Below are 24,587 nucleotides of genomic sequence, written 5' to 3' on the forward strand. Positions count from 1 at the left end.
AATGACGCTATTACCATCTGGCTCGTCCTACTTTCCAAAAGATATAAATCTCCCCAGTTTCATTGCCTACATTATCATTTAAGTGCCACCATAGCTGGAAGAAAAATATGCTTTCAAGGCTGCAAATTCTCTTGCACGGAGGAACTTCCCCGGGCGCGGAGCTGCCGCCCGCCCCGCCGGCCGCGGGCCGCTTGGCAGGGATGCCTCCAAATGGATTTCACCTTGCAGCGATGCTGGGAGAGGGGGAGACAGCACGATTTAAGTTTTCCACCAGAAACTTAAGTGAACCTTCTCCCCACCCCCGCCCCTTATTGTGGCTGTTTAATGCATCTGGCTACTTTGAACCGTTATCTTCGGCGGGGAACGGGATGCCCGGCGGGGAGAGGGCAGGGTGGGCCCTGCCCCTGACAGGCTCCTGTTTTCCCTCACCCAGCGTGAACTCCCGTCTCTCTGCCATTAAGTACATCTTCCATACGTGTGAATAAACCTTTCCTACAGGCGTCGTACAGCAAAGGGAAGAAAACTTTGGGCTCCTCTTAGTGCAGAGCAGTTGCAGATTTGTGTGCGTTTAAGCATAAAGGGACGGGGGGAGGGAGAGAAGGGGTGGGGGAGGGAGTTGGGTCGGTTTGTGTATGGGCTCCACAATGACTCTATTTATTCGCTGCAACCAGCCTGGGCAGATTGAATAGGCGAGAGACACTCAGCCTTCCTAACGCGTGGGCTTTGTGGGATCCCGTCCCCACAAGCAGATCCCGCCTGCTAATTTCCCGTTCTGCGGGGGGACGCGGCCGTGCCCACCAGCTCTGTCTCCCCCAAGCACCAGCCCCTCGCCTCTCCGCGCACAACTTCAGCGAGGGGAGAAGTTTAAACCTTTATCGCTGGGTGTCCGGCAACGTTGCTGCCGAAAAAAATCCCCAGAGCAAACCCCCAAACCGTTTTATTTGAATACATGCATGGGCGCACGCACACACAGGTAGGTACACACAGCGTTGGCAAGCGAGGGAAGAGATACTCCTTTCATATGGGAAAGAAACCCAGGGATTTTTTTTCCCCGAGTGATCTAATTGTTATAAATAATTACGGGTGAAAAGAAAACTCACTTATTATGCACTTCTAATACTGTGATTGCAGAGGAGAGAAAGGGGGCCAAACCAGTGATTAATTAATATCGCACTGGCGTAGCTGTTTGCTCGCTAAAGGCCTTTTCCCCCCTCTCCGCTGCCGAGTTATCATTCCAGCTCGAGTCATGTGTAGCCAGGAAGGATCTTGTTTATAAATTTATATGACGACCTTTTCTTTGTGTGTGCTCTAAAGTTGATATGGACAAATTGCAGAGGTATACAATTTAAGTAGATGCACTTTTAATCACCGATCATTAAAATGGTTATGTTAAATATACTCAATTACATGCATGACTTCACCCCAACAGTACTTTCTATTCTCCCAGCTGCTCACGTATTCCTTAACTATAGTCAGCAGAAGAAACTCGATTATGCTGAATCCATACATTTCTATGGATTTCATCAGCCTAATTAATGCTTCAGTGTGGTCCATGTGTCTGAATGGTCCCTTTGCTATTACTTGGGTAAGGAGGCAGTGCTGGAATGCAGAGGGTCTTTCTTTCAAAGATACCCATGGGGGTCACTCTAGGACTCTAATGGCAAAGGTAGCAAGTGTTAAATAGCAGAAACATGCAGAGAAAGGGAAGGCAGCGATGTAAAAGGGACATTGATACTGTAGGTATGCCCAACAGGTCAGTGATGATAATTAAAACGCTTAAAGAAGAAAAGGTAAATGGAAAGCTTCCACAATTCGTAGCGTGCCTCTTTAAAAGCAAACAAATCAGCCCGCAGAAATGCACCTGGTGAGGGAGAAAAAAAAATGAAAAAAAAAAAAATTGACGGCAGATTTTTAGCCTAAATAACTACCAGGGCAGCCTCTTCTGCGAATACCGCGTCTGAATGCCCAATCTCTTCTCTGGTTTTCTTGTTGTCGAAATGCAACATGTCACGGCGAGGATGCGCGGCCGGGCGGGGCCGGGCGCTCCCACGCTGCCGCGTCCTGCGCGCCGGCTGCTCCTGCGGCCCCGGCCGTGCGGGTACCCTCGGCGCTGGCAGCAGCAGCTCTTCCCCTCCTCTCCCCAGCCTTCTTCCGAAATGAAGAAGCAATTAAAATAAATGGGATGCGTTGCAGCTTTAGCGCAAACAGCCAATGGCTGCTTTCATAACACATCCTCCCGTCTGAGCCTTTAGTGGGATCTAAAAGGCAAGGGCGCTTCCTGCTATTCAGACAACATTTTTAATCGATGAGAAATGCATCGAGATATATTTAATTTTTTTTCCCACCTGTTGTAGTAGAAGAGCATCTGATCACACCGTTCTCTGGCTGCTGGGAGGGGAAACCAGAGATCTTTCTTGTCACCGACTGCACTGCCAAAAAGGTGGTGATGGAGCCCGCATCTCTTCCCCGCTCCTCCACCGTGCGCTCTGCAGCTCAGTTGTCCTAACTTCGAGTCAGTGCCTTGCTGCAGCCTTCATCCTTCAAGTGGAGAGAGAAAGCAGGGAAGATTTCAGATCTATAACCAAATTATAACCTAGGAACTTTATGCTTGTCATGCTAATTTAATGACTTTTATAGCAAGTGTAGACTTTCTGTCTTTTGAAATTAGCTCTTCAAGACGCTTTGTGTAATGACAGACACTAGACATAAGAGACAAATGCACAGGCAATAGTGGGATAATAATCTGGCAAACACTGCACCATTTAATATTAAAATGTAGAACAAAGTGCATTAGATCTTAGCAGAGATGTATGTCGTTGTCCGATGACATTGGTCCATGTCTGGGCCCCAGACTGACCCGAAGGGAGGGTGTCCTCCGGCAGCCGCTGTGCCTGGGTTCACCCAGAAAATGAGCAAATACCAGATGTTAAGTACGAAATCGTATTTCGTGCAGTGTGGTGCCCCTTTGCTTTCCTGGGGTGCTCACATGCGCCTGAGTACTGTAAATATCCTGATTTTGAGAACCCGGTTCTGCTGGGCCTGGCCTCTTGCTCGGTTCCCAGCGGGAGGATGTACATGCTGCGCTCGCGTATATGGCTCTGAATGTACACATCCCCCCTCCCTTAAGAGCGTTGCTGTGCACCCATGTTATGAGTGGTCCAGAGATCCGTCTTGATGGTGTTGATAACAAAGGGAGGGCTAAAGCCAAAGCTATAGGTGTATTGCAATCTGGGTGACTCACTCATTGCCTATAATTGTAAATAAGGTAAGTTCACACGACGATCGGGTAACGAGGGAACAAGAGGCCTATTTTAATCAGGTGGTTATCTCTCCTTGGTGGAGATCAGAGCTCCATCGCTCCTGGCCTTCTCATTGTGTCCCCCCTGCAGGAAATGACAGCTCCTTCAGAAAAAGCCAACTTGGACCCTGGATGGGATTTCAGCTCTTTTGCACTACACATGTACCAATTGTCATTTTACAGGTACAGCAAAACCTCTAAATTATATAAGTGTATAAACTCGGCCTCATTAAATCCCCCCTTTTGGATAGCCTCAAGGTTGGAGGGTATATTACTGTGAGCCAGAGGAGACTTAAGTTATATCCAAGTGGGGATTGAAACATCGCGGTGCTTAAGCACACTCCTTGTCTCAGTTACAGAGGTTTTATTTTTCCCCTTTAGAGCGTTATAATATTCCAAATGCAACAGTTTCTTTATGTCAAACCGAACTATCTGAAATCCTATTTCTTGAGTCAGCCTACAGGTCCCTTTGTGGCGGGGACACAATCACAAAGATATGATCAAACAGCGTGGCCCGACTGAAGAGAAATTTCTCGTTCATCTGAGGGAGCTTCCTAATTTGAAGCTAAAGCCCTCCCCTTCCAGAAGGCACCTGAACACTGTATACCTTGTGTTCTTGCCCGTGTGCCCGGGTAGTAAGTCGGGGTGTGCAGAGGGACAGGGGGCGGTGGGCAGCGGTCACCCCCCTTGGAGCGCTCCCTGCCTGCAGGCCGATATCCCACCCGGGCCCACCCAGACCTGGGCGCCTCGGTGGGAAACTCACGCCCGGGAGCTGCGGCTTCTCCCCGCCCTGCGGTGCTGCGGCCCAGGGGGCTCTGCCCGGGCCCCCCCCGGCCCGGCCCAGCTCAGGCCCCCTCGGCAGGGCGCTGCCAGCTCCGGTCAGAGGGGCACGGCGCTGCGGGGACCACCCTGCAAAGCCCGGCACGAAGCCCCCCGAAGTTGGGATTGCCGGGAGGGGGTCGCCTCCCCCCCCGCTCCCCCCTTTCTGCAGCCCTCGCAGGAGGGTCAGTGGTTTAACCAGGCGTCACCAGGGCTTCGTTTTATTCCCGGCCCACTGAAGCGTGTGGCTTTCAGTGACTGATGGCCGCGGTGGCTGTACGCAGCACAGTTGCTCTCACGGTGCGCGCTCCAGATGGGCACGTCCCGCAGGCTCGGGGCGGGGGGGCACGGTCGCTTTGGAAAGGCCACCGAGACACTGAGATTTGTTCTGGGTCAACCCTCCACAAACGCCAAAGTTGGGAAACAACTTTCGCAGCGTGTGTCGGGGAGGGCGGGAGCGGCGGCGGAGCGGCAGCGGGTGCCGCGGTGCGGGGTGCCGGGGCTGGGGGCCGCCGGCCCCGCCGCCCCCCCCCCCAGCGCATCGCCCCTGTCCCTCTGCCCGGCTCTCCCTCCCCGCGTCCCGGACGTGCAGACAGCACGTTTCCAAACTTTGAAATGCCAAATCACGTTATTGCTGTGGCAGGAGGCTGCTTTCGGATCTGTGACAGCTGAGTTTTCCCTATCGATTATGTGACACTGCAGTTCATTTACACAGCTCAAAAGCTTTAAGACACTGGAGGAGTCCCCGGTTTAACCCGAAATCCTAACAGAAAGTGAATCAACTTTCTGGCCAGTGTCTAAACTGATAGATCAGAACTTAATTCGGAGAGACAGAAAGGGAGAGAAACGACAGCACGGATTTATCTTGCCCAGCGTCCTTCGCTGAAACTTCAGGAACTGCGGCGCGGAAAGCCCAGGGCCGAAATGCTAATTAGGAGCAGCGCGTTCGGTGTCCGGATACGTTATAGATTTTGGAAAGCAGAATAGAGCGCTTGGGGGCTTGTGCGGGTGCGCCAGGTACGGCCGTGGGTGGCGGCTGCCCGCGGCTGCGGGGCGCGGCGGGGCTCGGGGTGGCCAGGGCCGGGGTGCGGCGGGGCCGGGGTGCTGAGGGACTCAGGGTGCTGCGGGGCTCGGGGCGGCCGGGGCCGGGGTGCGGCGGGGTGCGGGGTGCCGCGGGGCCGGCGAGCGGCGGGACTCTGGGCTGCCGGGGCCGGACAGCAGCTCCCGGCGCGGGGCCGGCGCCTTTCGGGCTTGCCCAGCCGGAGCGCTCCGGCCCAGCGACCGGGCGGCGGGAGGGGTGGGGGAAGGGGGGCCCTGGCATTTTCCTCTCTCACATGGGGTCGGGACCGGCCCCGTGGTGCTGCCGGGTCCTTCACTTGGCTTCTTTAACCGGGGGCTTTCCAGGAGCCAGCTCAGCTCCCGGTCCGGGCTGGTCCCTCCCCCTGTCCTCGCCGAGGTTTCATTACTTGCTGTTAGTGCCTGGAAACAATAAAGGATGTGGGACTGGGCTTTTATTGATTATTTGTCACCCTGTATTTGTCAGTTTCAATAACTTTTCCTGAAGTTTTACTTACGGGCACTTGAGCTTTCGGATTAGGCCAGCTCTGCGGATTGCAGTGAGGGGTAATTATCCGCTGGCCTGCTTCCCTGCAGCCGGAGAGAAAAGAGCATTAATGTATAGAATGGGCAGGATCCGGCCTGAGCCCCCCCTAAAGCGCTGCCCGGGCGAGAGGCGGGAGCAGCCCGGAGCTCGCCGCGGCCCCGCCAGCTGCCCCCCGCCCCCGCCCCGCTCGCCCTGCGCGGGGTGCGCCCAGCCCGCCGCCCGCTGCCTCCTGGCTGCTGGGAGGGGGGGGCTCACCTAGGCCCCCAGGGCCGTGTGTGTGTCCCTCCCCCGCCCCGGTTTTGGAGGCGAGAGATCAACCCTCGAAAGACGGGCCCGCTCACGGGGGGGGCGGGGAGGGGGGGGGGGGGGGCACGGCTCTGGGGCCCGAACCGGGGCTTTCGGCATCGGCCAAATCCCCGGGATTCAATTAAAAAGCTGGCTCGCGCCGCTGGCGGGGAGGCGAAGCCGGGGGATTTGTATTATGAAGATCGACTCTTCAAAACTGCCCGCCTGGCAGCCCGGCCGCGGCCCGCCGGCGGAGTGGACCCGCTGCCTCGGGCGCCCCGGCCCCAGCCCCGGCGGCGGAGAGAGCAGCCGCGGCGGGGACGGCCCCGCGTCTCTCGCAGCCTTTTCAGAGAGGGGGGTCAAACCTTCCTCGAGAGAAAAGACCTTATCTCGGGCCATCTTCCTCCTCTAATAACTTTCCTACGTCTCCCAAGCGATGCACGCTGCTCCGGACGTGCTCCAGCTATATGCATTTGTAAGCACACTAAAGCCAAGCTAGCATAAGCGTTCCCCGGGCTGGCAGGGTGCCTATCGTGTACAGTATAGCGTTTGATGTACTGTATCTCATACCACTGCAAGCTAAGAGACAAGCGAACACAGAGTGCCCAGTTACACAGGATTTAATTACAGCAGAATGCATTCTCCATGCTGATTAGGAGCAAAAGCAATCTGGGGCTTATTTGCCACAATGAACCAATAAAAAAACAATTTATTAGAGCAATAATCTCAGCCCCAAATGGTCTAAATATTATTGTTTCAATTGCATTGAGGGAATTCAGACTGAAAGTGTTACACGGAGAGCATCAGGGGGTCCTTCTCCATGAATTCAGCAAGAGTTTCTAACCTCCTTCCAGGGGCTTGCTTGCCGGCTCAGAGATCTTTGAGACCAGGGGGTGAGTCCCCCCATTCCAGGTCCAGGTGTCGGCATTGCTGCAGCACCTACGAGGCAATGAGCACTGCGGTCCGCAGCTGTCCGTGCTGAGGCAGACACAGCATAGAGCCTCCCACTAGGTCTTACAGATTTCCTGCTTTCCAGTGATTTATCTGTGAAATTCCTAGAAGAGGGGAGGCCACACAAAAGACCCCCAAGCCATAGGCCGAGATAAATGCCTTGTTGTAATATCGTTAGAAAAGCACCCTGTGATGTGCCAAAAATTCTCTGGTGGGGATGAGAGAGAAAGGCATTCCCTCGGGAGGGTGCTGAGCACCAGGACCGGACTGGGGCATGTGGGGAGGGTAGGGGGGCCGCTGTGCCTTTGCTTCCCCTCTCCCATGTGAAATGGCTCCCTTCATGGCAGGGTGGGCGTGCAGTCTGGCAGGGTGCTGCCCTGGGGGGGTCAGTGGGGGGCCAGAGGGCGCAGGCGATGCAGCGCTGGTGGGCCAGGTCGTGCCGGGAACGGCGGGGTCCCCTAGAGCTTAAAGCCTGTGACTCAGGGGATGCTGATTTTGCTTTACAGCTTTCTGTAACTCCAGTCATCTCTGTCCCAAACCGGAGAGGACCTCATTTCCTGCTCAGTGCTCTGCCAACCACAAGGTCTTTTCATAAGGCTGCCAGGGGTGCCTGGCTGCGGGAAGGACAGTCAGTGTTTGTCACCAGGGAATGAGCTGGCATCATAGCTCTAATCTGAGTCAACAACCTGGCTAGTCCTGAGCATGACTTCATAAATCATGCTATCTAATTGAAAGGCACATGCTTATATATGCAGGGTTGTTAAAAAAGGATGCAAAAAAATAAAATGCAACAAGCACTTCTTTTCTTCCCACTAGCCTATTAATCAGTCACCTGATTGTTTCAATTTACATTATTTCATGCAGGAAAAAAAAAGGAAAACATAAAACCATTTTGTATAGCCATAATAAAAACACAAACGAAAAAAATCATCTCTTAATGAGAGGCTTAGCCTTTTTCTAACACATCCCTAATAACAGGAAAACAATCTTTAAGTGTTTTTAATTTAAATTGTTTTCATGTTTAATGAAAAATTGCTAAATAATATTATCGTGTGTCTATGTATCTATTTAGCACCGAGGTGTATGATATTTCAAAACAATTGAACCAGTCTTGAAAGGAGAGAGTCCTTTACCATGCCTGCATTCACTTCTCTCAATATTGGTTAATACACACTCGCTGGCCTGCCTTTCTCTCATCCTTCCAGCAGAAGTGCAAAACAAATCTGGGACAAAAGCTCAGTTACGTGCTTTTTTGCTTTTCACACCCAAATTTCCTGCTTTATTTTTTCACCCACAGGATCTGCGGGATCTCCCCCTGTGAGAGGCAACTCAGGCAGCTCGGTCCTCTCTGCCATCTCAGCACTGCCAGTGGAGAAGCCCAGGAGTGCAGAGCAGTGGCTGAGCAGCAATTTGAATATTCATATTTAACTCTTCAAACAACAGAAGATACTTCAAAACCATGCGTGAGACAAAATGCCATTAAACTTCCAATCATTAAACCTCTGTTTGCTGTACTTCAGAAATGAGCAGTTCATAACAACTGGGGAATTCTGATTGACAGTTTGCCATCAGGAGCCCTTAAGTAGGATTTTTCCAGCTATAATGCAGCATACTGTTCAGTGCTGCCTTTCGCAAGATGCTATTTCAAGTATAGGAGCAGGAGGAAAATTTACATAAAAGCTTCATATGTAATCTGTGATTGCTCTGAAATGAAGAAGCACTAGTTTTCCCCTTATTGTTTTAGAAATGAAGAGTGCACTTTGTTTTCTTGTTTACTTAACACGCTCTCTGATCCCTTGATTTGTTTCAAGCGTTTTTTGTCAGCATCACGAGACCTTGCTTACCTGGTAAATTTTATGTGTGAAATGATTAGTGTTCGAAGTTCCTGAAAAAAACAGCAGTAATGATGTCTGACAACTTTTCTTTCTTTTTTTCCCCCCCTCTTAAATAATATTTCATGGTACATTAAATGGGTTACGCAGTCTCTTCTTTAGAGACCAAAGCAACGTATTGCCGCTTACTTAATGTTTCATCAAGCAGCTAGTTTTTAAAAGGAAAAAAGCCAAAGGCAGCATGGAATCCTTCCCCGAGCCTTTTCTCAGTTCGTTCGGGATTTGATAAGGGAATGGTAATAATTTGGAGACAGATACAGAAAGAAAAATAAATATTATTTCACAATAAACCTCTTAGTGTGTCATTTGCTATCACAGGCAGATACTAGAAACGCTACTTGCTAAATCCACTGAACATTACTTTTTCAGAAGTCAAAATGTTTTTAACCAAACTGCTTTCTTGATGTTTGCTTTGGATGTACCAGTCAGAGCCACAGCAGCCCAAGGAGAGAAGCAAACAATTAAAACATTTACGTATTTGATTCTTGATAGACATCCCTACAAGGTAGGTTTTAACATATTTTTCTTCTTTTTTTTTTTTCTTTTTTTTCTTTTTTTTTTTTTCAGTAAGAAGGATAAGCTTGGAGTGCCCAGTCACCGTGGTAACTGCCAGAAAAATTCTCCTGAAGTTTGAAGAGGTCAGCTAACGGGGTCAACAACTCTGGCCTCTCCCTGAGCTGGGCCTGGCAGGCTCCATCCTGCGGTTGGGGTGTTAGCACAGGCTGAGCCCTGGGAGGTGGACCATTCCAGCTCTGATATAAATTTTTTGAGTCAGTTCACGGCCTGGACTCTCCAGGTGGCCTCCAAAATCGATTGTGACCTTGTGACCCTGTCTAACGGAGGCATAGCATCCAACCTAAGTAAGGATTTAGCCAGGAACGACAGCTTTCCACTGAGTGTTATTGGGGACAGTACAAACAGTTTTGGAAGCAAGGAGGTAGGTATGAGGAGTAGAGGTCATTAAAAGCATATTAAAAAACAATTTTAAAAATCCTCGTTAGTGGAAAGTTTTTATTAGCAGTAACTGTTCCTTAAATAAACTCTTCTGGTAACAATTTTTTTTTTGCTTCCCTAACAACATTATATCAAGTAATTCAGTGAATTAATATATGAAAAATTGGCACTTTATATATTCCAAACCAGACAAATATTTTATCTGCCTCTGGATTTTGAACTTGTAAATGAAGCTGACTGGCATGTGTTAAACTAGATGTCTGTGAAGCATTTTTTTTCCTCAATATCATAAAAACCAGGAGGCTGTTTATTCAATCGGGTTGTTTATTCTTTTTTAATATGGTCTATATTTTTTTTTATGTTTTAGGAAGTATCTTCCCTAATATGTGCATTCTTTTTAGGTTCAAAAGGCTCTTAATCCCTGTAATTTTATTTTTAAACTAGGAAATCAAGTAGCATTCAGAATAGTGTGGAATGAAAGTGTAAGAGTTTCACAGGCTAGTTCCTTTACTGATTTGTAATACAAATAGGGAAGCCACAAATGTGGTTATGCATTTTTGCAGAAGAAAATTGTGGTCACACTAAGATTGTATTTATAGAGAATATGATATTTTTTTCCTTTAAGATTTTAAGCAACAAACTATGTGGGAGAGAAAGGCTGCTGCAGATGTCTGGTTTTGTTATCAAATCTAGAAACTTGCCCTTCTGAGTGAAAAGATGCGCTCATGTTTTATTCCGGCTTCTGCAAAACCTCAGCTCCACAAGCGTTGCTCAGATGAGTAAGTGGAATTGCACCGAGGAGCAAAGTCCAGTCTCCCAGGTAGAAAATGCTCTCCCAATTTAAGTGACTTTAAAACTGCTCTGAAGGAAGAAAATTGCTTAATACTTAATACTTGCTCCAGTCTTAGAAAATTTACTCAAACTGATTCCAGCAGGAATCTTGCCCCAACGCTTCTTGTACCTTGCAGGAGAGGGCCTGGCTCTGGCATCCTTCTTCCCAGTCGTTTACCTGTTGCTCAGTTCCCCTAAGGTTAGAGGGGCTGTGCAGAGATGGGGCTGTTAAATGCTGTTCTGGCTGAGAGTCTGAGCTGCTCCACGTGCTGAGTATCATTGTACTGCTGAAAAGCCCCATAGGTTACAACAGCAAGAGTCTCTGACTTTCTATTTGCAGTAACACCTTGCTCTGCAGAAAGCCCCCCAAAACACATGGATGTCTGTTGGCCAGAGTGTCGGCCAACCTCTTTTAGGGTTGGCGTAACCTGCTTGGGTGGATTATCTGAAGAGCGGAGCTTCATTACTAGGAATAACAAGGGTGGCTGAACTGTGCCCTAAAATAATTTAGGGCTCAGACCTGCACATGCAGATATCAATGGTGACACTGTTTAGTTCCATCTGAATATCAATCATAGTTTGTTGCTGTCACTGGGTTTTTAAAAGAACTATGCTGCAAACAAGTTGTTCACATTAGCAAGCGTGTTGATTCAGGGGAGTGCCTTATGTAGCTAAGCTTGGCAAGGCACAGCCTACAGTCCTCGGTGAGGACCAGCACATTTGATTGGTTTTCAGAAGAGAACATTTTAAAAAAAGGAATGGTGAGCAGCTTGGCAGGTGAATCTTCAATATTTTCAAAAGCATCTGCAGAATTTTTAGCTAGGTTGTTTTCTTTCTTTTTTTCTTTTTTTTTTTTTTTTTAATGCTTATATCTCCTTTGTAATGTGAACAGAGTTCACCAGTTCTACCTGACAAACTGAAGGGGATCACTTCTAAAACAGATGATACAACTATTCCACTGGAACTTTTGGACAAAAATTGCCCCAGATTTGCCCCAAAGCCTGAGGCCTGAAATGAGAAATTGTTGGCAGAGGGAACAACAAGGGATCTCAGGAGCTTGGACTTGCTGCAGTTTTCTTTAGTGTTGATTTCTGTAAATCCTACTGAATTTACAACCAACTGCAAACCTACAAATGTTACTTGAAACAGGTCCTGGGCTTGCATCTTTTGTACCTCTTCATGTTCAGTTGTTCATCCCATCCTGGGATGTGGAGTGCCTAGAGGAGCATATGTTAGTGGTAGCTGCAGGTTGCTGCAGTGGGACTATTTGCCACCTTCCCCTTCAGCTCAGTGAAGTGCTTACTCGGTTTCGTTTGATTCTTTGAAATATTTTATGAAGTGTTGACTGTTTTAGTTTTAGTGGAGTGATATATATGAATGGGCTTAATACAGTGTTAGAGATGAACAGTCTGAATCATAAAAGTCTCTGGACTGGTGGTTCCCAGCCTCTGTCCTATGGATCACTGATTATCCATGAGGCCTCGGCAGGTTTGCTGCAGGTGGTCTGTGGAACTGTATTAAATAATAATGTTCACAGTCATCAATTAAAATTTTGATGAGAAGACTGTGCGGCAGTCTGCAAGAAAATCTGAGAGCTGAGAGCAATCTACTAGCCTTAAAGCTCTGAGGATGTCTGCTTTACAGGAATGCGTCTCAGCCTGTGGTCCATGAGGCATTAGAAGGTATTTTGGGAATGTTTTCAGATTAAATACATGCCCAGTTAAATGAACACACTTTATTACTCATGCAAGCAAGCAAAAGAAAAACAACACCCCCCCCCTCAAAATAAAGAGAAGAAAATAGAAGTAATAAATGAACACTGATGCCTCAGCCTAGTTTGTGCTTGCTTGTATCTAATCCCCGTGTTTCCAGCGCTCTCAGAGAGCCAGAAGCACTGCTCTAGAAAGCAGCACGTTGCCACAGCCTGGATCAGGGCTGGCAAAGGTCTGCACACTCCGGAGGAAGCAGGCAGGGCAAGTGAGCGCTGGGACGTACAGGTGCGCTGGCAGAAGGTCCTGAACAAGTGCTGCATTTCCTTCTCCTTTTACCTCTCGCCGCTTGGAGTGTGTGCGCGGCTGGCACGTAGTGGAAAAGTCAAACTAATTCTGATGCTTTTCCCTATTCTGGGTGGACTAAGTCAGAGAAAGCACTTACGGCAGCCTTTGTGGAAGGGTTACAATATAGTTGATACTTTAGGAGCTATAGGAAGTTCTTAATCCTTCCCTGCCTACGGGACTGTCATTTATAGACTTGCTATTGTCTCATCTTTTATAAGGATGTTTCCTTACATTAAGGTTCCAGGAGCAACCGGACTTGGCCATTGTTCACAGCTATTTTAGTTTGTGGTTTAATGCACATCTAGTATTCTGTTTGTGCTTTCACTGCTCTCCTACGCAGCAGACTGTACCTACACACTGGCTTAGGTGACAGCATTCTCAAAACATTCAGTCCTGTGTTTCTTTTTTTTCCCGATTTGTCTGTGCATCTTGATTTTGCATTAACCTAGTTTATTACAGAAAACACGATAAAGCACACATAACTTTATGCATTTAGTTGGTCATTTCATGTTCAGTTCTTGTTTGATGAGCAGGCATACTTGCTTATAAAAAAGCTTCTATGTGTTGCTTTTCTACCAAGTTAAATCCTTTTAATAATAAAAAAAATCTCTTACTATATAAAAAGAATGAATTCAGCCATAAGCAGACAAAATGGAAGTGTAGATTATTTTGCATGTATAAAATCTAGCTTGAGGTTAGTGGTGGTTTAATTACAGGATTTTTTTATTGCTATTCATACAGACGTCCATTGTTTTCTGCTTTGATTTATCTCCAGCTTAGCCCTCTTCAGAACCCCATTTCTGGCAATCTCAGCAACATGTGGGGGTCTGGCAGCTTCTGCAAACATTGCCATCTTCCCTGCACTGCTCCTTCTTCTGCTCTGTTCCACCCGCGCCACAGCCTGTCATTTCTCAAAAGCCCTTAATGATGCCTTTCCTCCGTCATCTGCCCCATGGCTTTTCCAGAATCAGACGTTTTTGTCAAAGTTTTTCAAACCAATCTAGAAATAGATACAGAAATAAAGGCAGGTGATCTGGTGATCGGGTGATGGGGTGACGTTCTGCCACTGCCTTCCTGCCCTGCCTTGGGCAGATTACAGACCTCCGGAGCTCAGCTCTTTGTCCACACAATAATAATGATAATAACAACTTTTCAAAGTGCTTTTATATGTCTGAAAGCTTTGATGCAAACTAAAAGCTACCTGGATTTTGTCAAGCCTAACTCTGCCTAACACTTTCCACCTTCTCCACTGCTGTCTTTTAGCTGTGAAGGTTTGCTGATAAGCCTTTTAGACTCAGTTTTTGCTTCATGCCTTGCATATAGTGACATTTGGGCTTTTAAATTACCCGTACATTCGTAACATACATAGCAGCGCTGATACAATTTTTTCCACATGTGTTCTGGCTTTGCTGAGCCCCCACCCCTGAACAAACTACAAACAGCCGGATGATGCAGGGTTTCGAGCACCCGGTAACCCTTGCGTGCTCCAGGCTGCACCCAGCTTTATCACAGCCATTAGTGGGCCAGTGCCCATCCAACGTGTGCTCCAGCCCCTCTGCGCCCTCGTTACACCTTGCGTAGCAGTTCCTCCCGCTGGTGAGCTGCTCTTGTAGTTTCCAGTTATGTAACACATCTCATTTTGTGAATATGTGAATTTAACAGCTGTCAGTGTCAGCAGCGGTTGGGGTGGTGGTGTGTGTGTTGTTTTTTTTTTTTTTTTTTTTTTGGCAAGCTGGCATTACTCATCAGTCTCATGGTAGTTTTGTTTGAAAAATGCTTATGTTAGAAAAAGTGGATTTATCAGCTCAGCACTGTATGGTGCTAGCATGCAGCACAACAAAAGACAAGTGCTCATTTCAGTAACGCTTGCAGCATTTCATGGGGCCCCCAAATAGGCTGAACAAGGCTTCTCTGGCAACTAACCCCAAGTACAGTGGGAAACCGTTAAAGTGGCAGTGTCACTGCCGGCAAAAAGGATTTGGTTTTCTTCCATCGTTTATTGCTGCCTTTTTTTTTTTTTTTTTTTTTTTTTAAATAAAGACTATGAACTGCATTAGGAATTTCACTGAATATTAGTGAAAAAAGGGCCCTAATTGAAAATGTTGTACTCTTAGCAGTCATTTTTTTTCTCATGGTTTCTTGGCGCATAGACCAAACTGTCTGTCTGTCCTTCTGAAAGTGTGTCTGCTTCATGGGGGAAAATAGGATACTTGCAGGTTTTTCAAATACTATTACAAAGTCAGTAGTGTGCAGCCTTTCAGGGAGGACGCATTCTCTCTTTAAATCAGTTTATTTTCAGAATGATTTGCTGCACTTATACTTTCTTTTGTAACTGCTTTTCCAGAATGCAAATACAACCTGGAGAGTTTTCTGTATTTAACTGAATGTGTCAGGTGGTTAAAATCATGTTTTAAAAACAGTATTACATGCTGCAAATGTGTTAAACCCTTTGTTCATATCTATTTAAAACAAATGTATTTTTCAGTATTTATTTATTTATTCTCTCTGTTTACACTCTGTACAGAGAGTGAAGATAAACAAGTGAATTTCATTTTTGCTGAAAAATTGTCTTTTACATTTTCAGGTTCTCACAATACTGTCAAGATGCTACAAACCCCATGTGACAGAGATTAGAGGGGAATACTTATTTGAAGAAATCTTTGTCTGTAGCTGTATTGTAAGTTTTATAAAAGGTTCAATTTTATAAAATGCAAATTCTGACTAATTGTTCCTCTGCAAGCCTTCACGGTTTCTGTAGCTGCACGGTTAATCTACTACCTGCCTCTACCCAGGTATCCGACAGAAGTCAGAGCTGGGTAAAGCATGTCTTCACAGATCAGTTACATCTATTTTAAACTTTTATTTGCTAAAATGTGATTGTTTACCGTAACTTGCATCCCTGTATTTAAACATGCACACTTTTAAGGCTGCACAACAGGCAAATGCACCACCCCTGGACACAAACACACACACACATTTCCCTGTGTTCAATTCCCACACGTGGGTGGGCTCCAGACGCCACTGTGGCTGGGTGGCTAGGAGGAATGGGTGCACGCAGCTCCCATCTCATCCGCCGGGTCACCGTGGAGAGAGATGGCCACAGTGAACTGTGCTCTCTGCAAGGACAGGGGTTTGCAGTTGTGGCTGCTGGAAGCCTGGAACACCTCAGGCAGAGATGTATAGGCTGGAGGCATAAATGCATCCTGGCGTCGCGTTGTGTCTGCACGCGGAGCGCGCAGCCCCTCCATCCTCCCCACCCTTGCCCATGGTGTCTTGCAGCATCCATGGGCAGACATGAAGCAGCCACCTCTGAGCTCGCTGTGATTAACCCATCGGCTTGCAAACCCGTCTGAAGACAGCGCTGCGTAGCTGGTAAGATGCTTGCATTTCAGCTCAGTACCCAGAAAACTGGGTACCTTCTAGGGTGTTTCTGAAGTAATGTAGACAAATTGGAGACCCTTGGTCCTTAGCCAGAGCAGGCACAGGTAACATACCAAAATGATGCTTCAGGGGAGCAGGGAAGATGTTCAGTTTTTTGTCCTTTGACTGGAGTAAATTTGAAAGCTATGGAGAGGCACCAAGCACAGGCTGGGGAACCAGGCTTTGAGGGCATGGAAACCATGGAAGAACTTCCATCACTGATACTCTGATGCCCTCTATCTTGTTTCCACCCAGGGCAAAGCTCACTGCCCCACCACCTGGGCTGTAAGTGAATGATACTTCCTTCATGACTCACCATACCCCCACGTTTGTAGCTCATCCCCTGGTGCCTGTCGGAGCACCCGGGGCCAGGCACACTGCAAGACCCTGCTGTAGGAATGTAACTAAGAAATGCAGTTGGGAAGGCCAAGGAAGGGTTCTATCAGTAGCTGTGTAAAGGTAGGGGTAGCTGTTCCAGCACAGAGGGCAGGTATTGAAACGCTTCACCCATACCTACCGCAGCAAAGTTGTGGTCGTTAACTTGAGTGACGGGAATGGGGAACTGGGATGTCTCAGCCCAGACTCCCTCAAGCCTTGATTTGGTGGTTGAGATCTTGAACATAGCTAGAGCCTACGACATTAAAGGCTTTATAAAAGCAACAGTGCCAGTTTAAAACCAACCTCCCACATCACCAGCAGCCCCAGCAGGTGTAACGTGATCCAGGCAGCCCAAGCCAGTGAGTAAACAAGCTGGGGCTTTCTGAAAGAGTTGCACCAGAGAAACACTCCTCACTGGGAATTACAGTGGGTGTTTGTGCTAAGCGATCTGCGCTGCTATTGAAAGACCTGTGAAAATGGACAGACTCCTATGACGGTTATTTCTTTTTATTCCATACAGGTTTTTCCCTCTACACCCAAAACGAGGTAGGGGAAAAATTGTAGGTGAAATTTTCCCTAAATAGCCTGTAAAGTCTAGTGGGATTGTGCATGATGTAGCTCCTTGAACTTCAGTGGGGTCTGTTGCTGGGTTTTCCAGAGAAAGCCAGAGAAAACAATCCTACTGCTTCAAAACTGCCAAGCCAGTCAGTGGCATTTAATATTGTCCCCAAGGAAGCTGCTTCCTTTTGTTGTGTTCCCAGTCCCATCTCCAGTGAGCAATATTAACTTCAGGGCTTTTTACTTGGCTCCAACATTGGTTACTTTTTCCTCCTTCAACGCTGACACTTAAGCCTCCCGGCCGTGGTGAATTCACCCTCTGTAGGCAGCCCTGCTGCCCTCAGCTCTTCCCTGGCGTTCCCCTGGGTCCACTGAACGGAGGTGCACCGCACCATTTTAGATCATCTTGGTGTTACTGCCTGGCTCCCTAGCTGGGAGAAATGCGTAGAAGTTAAAAAAGGTGCTAATCTGTCCAAGTAGAGCCTGGAACTTGACAAGTATTATGGGTTTGGCAGGCTCTAAGGCTCGCCGCAGAGTCCTTGGAGCATGCAGACGGTGGGCATGCTACGCTGAGGTCCCGGCAGTTCAGCTCTGCTCCAGCATTTCTGCCTCCCAGCCTGGGTCCCATCCTGCCCCAGAGAGCCTCTCCCCCCTCCCCATGCCCATGCTCTGGTTTCTCATGACTTATGATAACATATAAGCAGCTTAGAGAATTTTTTATCAGAATAAGTTGAACACAATGCAACATTTAACTCTTAATGACAGCCACCTCTGACTGTGAGTGACATGTTATAAATTATGTTTGAACTGAATTTTTTTTTCAGAGGCAGATATTCCCTCTGCCACCCAGTCAGCCCTGTAACGTTGCACTTGTGGCCTTAATCCCACTTGGATGTGTGCCCTGCTGCCTCCACTTTCCGTCACTTGGGTACTTTAGTATTCTTGAACAAGTGAACAATCTTTGTTTCTGTACCTTATTAGGCCAAAGACCATAGCAGCTCGCGATGGCATCAGCAGGCCCTGCAGGCAGGATTCTCTGCAGACACAGCCAACCTCCAACAAACCCCTTTTTATCCTCCTGTTTCTAGGAAGAATTATGATGGTGGTGCCCTGCTGTTGATCAGTCAAATCTGTGGTAGGCCTAGAGATAAGTCCTGTAAGCGTGGTGTACTGTAAAACAGCGGCTCCCATTCATTAGTAGCTTGTGTGTAATAAACCACCCAAAGGAGGGGGGTGGGGAGGGAGAGGGACGAGCAGCTGCAGTATGCAGGAGCAAACAACACAACTCATTCTTGGGAGCCAAAACTTTCTAATTTGCTGCTGGGCTGCTGGGAGTACTCAAATTCTTTCTGATAATGCGCTCGTGCCCTCAGTGCTTCTCTCTGCCTTTCCCGAGTCCTGCTCCCTTGAGGTCCCTGAGTCTGGGATAGTTTCGCTTTGAACCCAAAACACAGAGGGTAGCTGAGCGGGGAGGAGGGGAGCCCATCGGCTGCCCAATGTTTGCAGACTCCAGCGTAAGCAAGCGGTGTACTCTGAGACAAGTCGTTCTGCCGCGGAATGGCTGTTGCACGTATCTGCTTGTGCAGTGAGTAAACAAAGCATCACATGGGCTGCAGAGCAAGCACAAGATGTGGAGCAAACCCATGCGTATCTGAGGCATGCAGGAGGAACAGAGTATCTCAAATGTTGATTTGAGAGCCTGATGGTGTATTTAGAAACCTGTGTCTCCCAAGAGGCAAAACACCCCAAGCAAACCTCAAATCATTAATAGCTGAAGTTACTTGGCTTAATTTCTACTGTTTTTTCACACGTTCCTGTAAATATGTGACTGTGATATTTCCCCATTGAAAATGCTTATAGGCATGTGAATTTAAATGGAATCTGCCAAGTGTAGCGTAGGATGTTGCATGTGTTGAGACGTCAGTAGTCCCTAACACTTGCATAGCTGTGAATATGTTGGTGCTTCAGGATCTCAGCCTTGGACCCTCCAACTGTCTGTAAAGCATTTCAGACCAGGAATTGAAATTACTGTGTTTGCACAACTGCTCTAATAGACCGGACCTTTGTACCAACATTTGTACTGTCACAGGAAAATGAATTTATTTTCAGATAGATGCTGCTCCAGAGGAGGGCTGTACCCTTGCAGGAGATGACAGTGACTGCTTTTTCACAGTGATGTGCCAGGCTGTGACGGTGCTGGGACTGCCTCCTAACATTTGTGTAGACAAGGGCTACTTTAATGGCAAATTCAGGCTTGGGCCAAACTGCGAGTACTCTTTATGTGGCCAAGGCAAAATCACAGATTTGAGCTTTTCCACTTTCCTGCTGGAGATCCATCTTTCTTTCTGCTCTCTGGGAGGAGCTGTGCGGTGTTGCCAGATTCTTAAGCTCTGAAATGAGAGGTGCTTCTGCCAGACTGCTGCTTGGTGAGGTTACCCAGTGGGCTGAGGTAAAAACGTCTCAAAAGAGCCCTTGTGTGCATCCACAAAATGGTGTTAACGAAACCTGGGTACAAAATGGTTTTCTCATCCGAAAGTTTAGGTCATGCAGTTTAGCTGGCCCGCCACTATGAGTTCTGATTGTGGCATTTCAGCATGTCTGACAAAGTCAAATCCCCCAAGCTTAGGTAGGTAGGTAGGTAGGTGGGCAGATACCTTTATAATAAAAATTCTCAGGTCAGTGCCAATTTCCAGCATGGAGCCTGACTTCACTATGCTGTTGCCAGGATTTCCAGCTAGAATTGCAGTGAGGAGGATTTTATGGGAATCTCTCCATGACTTTTCAAAGAAAATTGCAAGGTAACATCTCTGGTAATTGTTGCATGTCTTCACTATGTGAGTAGATGTGTCTGTAGCAGAGAAGCACCAGCAGGAAAGCTCCAGCGCTGGTCAGGCAGACCTGCTCCCCGATGGCAGGCAGCGCCCAGCAGTTACCTGTCTGCGATCAGGTTGTCAGCAGAAGGTTTGAAGTTACAGATGAGATCAGAAAACTGAGTGACTGGGCTGGGTAGGTATGTAATCAGGGGAGGGAGTTTTTTTCTGAGGGTTTGAGCCCCATCTCCAACACAAGCAAAGCCATGTAATCCTTTCCTTGCAATTAGAGCTGCAAAATAACCCCTGGGCCAGAGCACTCACGCAAGGACCAATTAGACAAGCTAGACAGTGGGAAAAGCTAAAAATAGCAAATAATCTGCCTCCACAAAAATACCTTGAATTGTTTGAAAAGGATGTTTTCTGAATTTCCTGGGAATCATTTACTGGTTTTATATTTTCATAGTGTTCTGCCAGAAGGGCTGTATTCTAACCGTTGTTTGACAGAGGTAAACATGAGTACCCAACTCTCTTCTTACACTTGAGACACTGAACAAAGCTGAGTAAGTTCTGAGATTTTAATATCTAACCAACTGAAATTGGGGGAAATGAATTTTTTCATATTGAACTGAGGCAAAATATGCCTTAGTGCTCTTTCAAGAAAAGCTGTCTAATAATCTGGGGGTAAATAATGACTTATTTGGAGTTGTTTAATGACTCAACCCAGTTTTCTTTAAAAAAGGATGTATGAATCAATTATATTCAACCATTAGTTGAATCCAAACTATTATAATAACTCCTTTTGGAAAGTATATTATTTGTGAAAGGCTGACAATGGCTGACTTATTTTGCAGCACCCCTGAGCTGGATGAAATGTAAAAATAAAAAAGCTAATCAGAACAGAATATTTTTAGTCTTTTGCAGGGAACTATAGATGATGCTATGTTATTAAGAATGATCTTAAAGGATGATTTGACTGTTTCTGATGCATTTTAATAAATGTAACATAACTCAGACCTGAGGCTTGCAAGCAAAATGGTGTGTTCAGAATTAGCTGTTTACTAATGCATGTAAAAAAGGGGTTATAGGTTGCTATGATTATTATTTTTTGCTGGTGACTTGCATAATACTGTATGAAAAATGCTGTGAACAGTAAATGACATTCTGTTCTGTCTTCTCTATCTACAGGAGATAATTCAAGAGGAAAAAAAACCCCTATAAAATTAAACAGCAAACTCTGTGTATCTGTGTGCACATACACGTGTGTATGCATGTACTGTTGCTGGCAGGCTTGTTTTCAAGTGGAGGGTTCAGTGATGGATGTTTCAGCATAAACTTTAAGTGTGTGGCAGACTGTGTTTTGTGTGGTACCTGCAGCTTATTTCATGAGCTGCTCTTTCCCATTCCAGGCAAGCGTAACGTGTTGCAGCACTGTCAGCACCCCACCAGCCTCGTGACGGGGATGCTATATTGAAATTCCAGGAGCTATTTTCCCACTGCTGACTTGGAGCAGGAGTGACTGTGGTGGTGAAGGGGGTGCACCGGGGCCAGACGGGCTCTCGGGGTGCTGTGTGGTGGTGGGAGGCGTCGCTGGCCCTGGCGTTCCTGCAGGTGTGACCATTGGAAGGGTCTCTGGCCGCGCTGCATCCATGTGTGTGATGTGCATCTGGGCGTGTGAGCACGGCGGGTGTTCGCTGGCCTGGCTGCTGGACACGTGGTGACCGGGGCTGGGGAGAGCAGCTGTGGGGCTGCTCCGGGTGCTGGAGTTGCTGAGATCCACCCCATCCCTCCGGCTCGGCAGTCTCATGGCCTGTGTGAAACTGCACAAAGTTTCTTCTAAACGTGAATTTAATGTGCTTTCAGCCTTGACAACCTCCTTTTAAATGAAACCATTTATGTTGAGCAAAAGGCACATTTGCCTCTCCAAATAAATGGAATTATGGTTCCAAAATCTGACTTAATCCTGAAGCTCTTACACTGTACAGTAAGTAGAAAAGAAAGAGGATTGCTTGGAGGAGCAGGGGTTAGCAGGATCAGGCTCCATTTTATATAAACTCGCTTGTTTTCCTTCTGATATTTAATATATCTTTTTCAGAACTCCCACTGGCTGTTTATCACGAAGTCAAAGTAACTTCAAATCTGTTACCTAATGGTAAACAAACTAATAATTGAAAATAATGAGGGATGGTACAGAGAGTGCCCATCCAGCTTTCCTGCTAGGAAAATTTGAGGATTGTTAAAGAAACCAAAACTGCTGTTCTTCCAGATGTATTTTTATCATGAAGTCACGTCCTTTCTAAATTCATATCAGGACTTTTCTCAAATACATTGTAATTATTTGTTCTTCTTCTACATTGTTTTCTTTGTAAAACTGTATTTAAAATCTGCATTGACATTTCAAAGGATTTGAGGGAAGATGTTTACAAAGTAGTGGTGCCATTTGGATTTGTTATATTTCTAAAAATGGAATTTCTGATCAGATAACATTAAAACATTTTTGTATTCATTTTTGTGTGTTTTCATGACATTTATATATTTCTGCTTGTGATTTTGGTACCTTGTCCCATGTTACCAGTCTAATTAAGGAAAGTGGGATCAAAAGTTCTATTGTTCTTACAAGTCAATCTGTTTTATAACCCACTGCTGGTCTTAGTATTCTCTGAATTCAATGATTTGGATTTTGATTTATTTTTTTTCATTCTGCTAAAGCCCTGAGGTACCTGTATTCCAGTTGGTAGACTGCATATTCAGGACATCTAAGGCTGACAGAAGCCTGGGCAAGAAGAGTAGTTTGTTTAGTGGATGCATTGACATGAGTCTCCCACAAAGACTGAAATTAAAACTGAATGAAATTTATTGTGGCAATGTTTCCTTTGTGGGCTGCAAAAACATACATACAGAGAATTGCACAAAGAAAGTTTTGCAAGCTTGATTTCAAAGCTGAACCCTCTTGCAGGGAAGAAACTATTTAAAAAAAATCTTCCTGGAAGATGAGACTTAGTTTTTCCTGTACAAAGTGGATGGATACCTGGCCATCCATCCTTCATACTTCATACGCTGCTGTATTGTGACCCTGTAAGGGGGTTTTGTATGTGGACAAAAACTGGGCCCAGCAAAGGACGTAGTCAGTGATAGAGGCCAAGGTGAAGCTTTGTTTCTTCCTTCTGCCTAGGCTGAGCTTTCAGGGGAGCTCAGCCTGATGTAACTGGGGGTCTCTGCAGTCCCTTACTGCTCATGCCTCCCTGTCCCCTCACCCCTTGTGGCACCTTCCCGTCCCTTCCTATGTCCCACAGAACAAGGAATGGCTTTCTGCCAGCCCAGCCCGCAGACTGGCTGGGTGCGGGGTGAGAGCAGCAGGGACCTGGCTGGGGCTGCCACCTGCCCAAACCCCACGGGGACCCCAGGGACACCCCGCGGGGCTGCTTGGGCAGGCGGGAGCTGGTGCAACCCCTCCTTGTCGCTGAGATAGGGTGGGCGGTGGTGGCCTGCACCCGTGGGGTGGTCTTGGGCAAACGCCACTTTCTTGAAGCAGGTTTATCGGCCGTGGAGCCTGGGTTTGTGCACAGGGCCAAAGGGAGCCAGAAATACAGGGGATTTCCAAGCAACGCCTCCACCGCTTGCAGGTTCTGGCTTTTGCTGCTGTAATGCTGGAGTGAAATGAACAGTCCGTGGTCAGAAAATAAAGCAGTGTTTTTAACCTTTTGCCACTGAAAATGATCAAAAGCAACATTTAGATTTAAAATAAACTGGGTTTTTTTCCTGTCAGAGATGTTGCATGAAACATTTTAGCCAGTTCCAGGTTGAAACCAACTCACTTTTTCTTTTTACATTCAAATTTAAACTAGTTTCTATTCAATGTTTTTAAAGGGACATACACATCATCATTCTTCAGCATGACATTTGAGTCTCACCCCCTACCAGGAAGGGTACCTTAACCTCCCTGTTGCTGAAAAGACTAGAGAGAAAAATAGCTTGTTTTTTTGTACATTGCTTCACATGGTCACTTGGTACTACTTGGAGTAAAGTGAGTTCATTGTAACTCTTCTGCTTTGTGTTTCACCTTTCGGTTTGTGTGGGACTTTCTGTAGCTGTACAGACTTGAACAGAGAAAAAAATAAAAAAGCAAGGAAAAGTTTGCCCTCAGAAAAATCACTGTGTGGATTATATGGGCTACGTGGGCTAGACACAGGTGGGCTACATGAAAAGAGCATTGTTTTGTAGATGACTTCGGGGACCATCTGCTTATCAATGTCTCCCTAAAAAATAAAAATGATAATAAAAAAATCAAACTGATCAATCCCTATGGGCCAGTGTAACTGTACTACAAACTGGTTTCACAGAAACTGCTTTAAACACGTGAAATTGATGTGGGCAAATCTGTGAATATTTTTTCTCTTAAGTATTTTTAAGCAGAAATCAAGGAAAGGTCTTTCCTTGTGTTTGTTTGCTTTGTGACGGGGAAACAGACCACAGTTATGCAGAACAAATATATTACTGAAGTATTCCTTACATATCTCCCTATCTTAAGCCATTCCAACCAAAAGCTTTTGTAAGCGTGTGGGGGCAGCACTGACCTTTTAATTCTGTTTATATGATGACTAGAAAAAAAAATCCCTGGTCAAGGAGGGCCTGAACTCGTAGGAGTTGCCTCAAGATGTTTTAAGCAAATACAATGTGAGGCGTTTCTGCAGGCAGCCAGCCCTGCTCCAGCGCTCCCGGCTGGCAGCAGGC

The 24,587-nt window shown here is 46.7% G+C and overlaps 1 long non-coding RNA gene across 6 annotated transcripts in view; it reads left to right on the forward strand.

Annotated features, from left to right (window-relative positions):
- Positions 1-22,331, forward strand: part of LOC130158302 (uncharacterized) — a 267,066-nt gene extending 244,735 nt beyond the window's left edge. For 3 of the 6 annotated variants that reach the window (XR_008825234.1, XR_008825233.1, XR_008825236.1), the window contains 4 exons: positions 8,254-8,419; positions 9,416-9,785; positions 15,275-15,367; positions 15,970-22,331. This is a non-coding gene — a long non-coding RNA (uncharacterized LOC130158302). The remainder of the gene's footprint in view (positions 1-8,253; positions 8,420-9,415; positions 9,786-15,274; positions 15,368-15,969) is intronic. The other 3 variants (XR_008825235.1, XR_008825238.1, XR_008825237.1) reach the window with 3 other exon arrangements.
- Positions 22,332-24,587: the final 2,256 nt, after the last annotated feature.

The sequence above is a fragment of the Falco biarmicus genome, chromosome 13 (assembly GCF_023638135.1).
Source record: "Falco biarmicus isolate bFalBia1 chromosome 13, bFalBia1.pri, whole genome shotgun sequence".
NCBI lineage: Eukaryota > Metazoa > Chordata > Aves > Falconiformes > Falconidae > Falco > Falco biarmicus.